Source organism: Pongo pygmaeus, chromosome X, assembly GCF_028885625.2.
Source record: "Pongo pygmaeus isolate AG05252 chromosome X, NHGRI_mPonPyg2-v2.0_pri, whole genome shotgun sequence".
NCBI lineage: Eukaryota > Metazoa > Chordata > Mammalia > Primates > Hominidae > Pongo > Pongo pygmaeus.
The window spans coordinates 56639412-56642095 of record NC_072396.2 but is presented as its reverse complement, the minus strand read 5'-3'; positions in this window follow the sequence as shown (position 1 = coordinate 56642095).

Below are 2684 nucleotides of genomic sequence, written 5' to 3'. Positions count from 1 at the left end.
ACAGTCCATAAGTTAAATTTGGCCAGCAGATAAATTTTGTTTGTCTGCAATGTATATGTATATGTGTGTGTGCATGTGTGCATGTGTGCCTGTGCAGATGTTGACTGAATAAATTATCAACATTGAAAAATGTAGGGATATATGAAAATCTGTGTTTTCATCCTTAAGCCTATTTTCCAGAGTGCTGTCAATCTGTTGGAAATCAGCAGTGCCTGGCCCCTCTAGATGTGCCATGATCTCGTCAGCTTATTACAGCCCTCACCTGAACATTTCACTTATTTTTGTTACCAGTTTGGCCTGTGTATGCATTTTAGTTTGCAACTCTTGCTAAAGAAGAAATGACTAAGAGTTCATGGCAAGAGTACATAGTTAAATATAGTATTTATCCTCTGGTTAAGGCAACACTTGAAAGCTCTTGATTATCCCTAAATGTCCAAGAGTGGTTTTCCAAGTATCTTACAAAATGGTTTTGGCTTCAGGATTATACACCCATTTTGAGGTCATATTTAATATGTAGTCTGGATTGCATTTACAGAAAACACCTCATCCACTCATGCTATATTTTTTTGTTACCTCCCCAACTAGAATGTAATTCCCTGAGGATGGGGACAGAAGCCACATCTAATTTGGTTAAGTTCAAGAAATACATTATTGCACACTATTACATAGAAAAAACTGCTAGGTTCCAAGCACATGAAGTTAGATGGCTCATTTCTTCCCCTTAAGGAGCTTCTAGTCTGAAATTTTCCTGTGGATTCCATCTCCTGGGGTGACTTTAGACTTCCTGGGAATACCCATTTACTCTTAAATACATTCCAACCTGCCTTCTTTCTTCATGACTTCATGAATGAAATGGCTCTTTTGAAGGTCTCCAGTTACCTCCATGTTGCTAAATCAAATAGTTACTTTTCAGTCCTTAACTCACTGTACCTTCCAGCAATATTTGGAGTAGTTGATCACTGCTACTTTCTTGAAGCAGCCTTTTTCTCTTAACTTCTATGTGAAAAATCCATGGTTTTACTCTTATCCTACTGGCTGCTCCTTTTCAGTCCTTTTCTCCTCTTCTACCAAAGTCTAAATATTAGAGTACCTTAGGGCTTCTGCTTAAACTTCTTTTCTTTTCTGTCTATATTCTCTCCCTAGGTGATCTCATACAGTCCTATGACTCTAAATATAAGCCGATGAATTCCTAAATTTATATCCCAAAACCAAACCCCTCTAAACTCCAGATCCATATGTGGTATCACTGTTTTAAAAAGCAAGTTCTGAAGTCATACCACGTTTGTGTATATCATGGTTCTGTCATGTAGTAGCTGTGTAATACAAGGAAAGTTACTTAACCTCTGTGAGCCTTAGTTTTCACATCTATCGAATGGGGACAATAATTGCAACACCTCAAGATTGAATTTTTGTCACCTGTCTCAATCAACTGTTTATAAGTATCCAGATTAATCTTTAGTAATTGCATACCGGATCATGTCGTTACCCTGCATAATGTCTTCCAGTGCACTTGTGATAAAAGTCTACATCTTTACCATGGCCTACAAGGCCTTGTATGATCTATCCCTTGGCTGCTTCTCCTAACTCGTCTTCTGTCACTCTTCCTCCAGGCCTCAGGACACCAGAGTCACTGACCTTCTTTTCTATAATTCCTCAAATTTGGTATGCTTTTTCTCATCCCAGGGCCATCACACATCCTGTTCTTTCACTCAAATACTCTTATACTCACAGTTCACCTACCTTGTTTCTATTAATTATTCAGGTAAAAATTAACTACAAGTTAATGAAACACAATGGACAGATCTTAATACCAAAATATTGAGTGAACAGAACAATTCTTAGAAGACAGTATATGGTTTAATATCAATTTATAAAGTTCAAAAACAAGCAAAAGTAAACAGTATATTGTCTGTTCATACATACATATAAGATAAAACTTAAGGCAAGGGAAGTATTGATATAATCTCAGGATACTTCTGTTAGGGAGGTAGGAGAATGGGATAGAAAAGATACTATAGGTAGATATGAGTTATTGGTAATGTACTAGGTTTTGGGTTGGGTGATGGGTTCACATGTATTTGTTATATTATTTAAAAAGGAAATGACATAAATAGACCAATAATAGTGTGTCAAGAACCAACGATTATCATTAATCCATTTTTTTATATCTGAAGTCCATTAACAATGTTTTAGAAAAACTATAAGGGATCAGAGGAGAATATATTTTTTAAATATTGGAATGTGAATACTATTTTAAAACATTTTCCCAGTAGCAAAAACCACAAAGTGGCAGATTTGTTTATGGACAAAATTTAAACATTCTACCACATATTGATATGGTTTCGCTGTATCCCCACCCAAATCTCATCCTGAATTGTAACTCGCACAATTCCCACATGTTGTGGGAGGAAGCTGGTGGCAGGTGATTAAATTATGAGGGCGGGTCTTTCCTGTACTGTTCTTGTGATAGTGAATGAGTCTCACGAGATCTGATGTTTTTAAAAATGAGAGTTTCCCTGCACAAGCTCTTTTTGACTGCTGCCATCCATGTAAGATGTGACTTGCTCCTACTTGCCTTCCACTATGATTGTGAGGCTTCCCCAGCCACATGGAACTGTAAATCCATTAAACCTCTTTCTTTTGTAAATTTCCCAGTCTCAGATATGTGTTTATCAGTAGCGTGA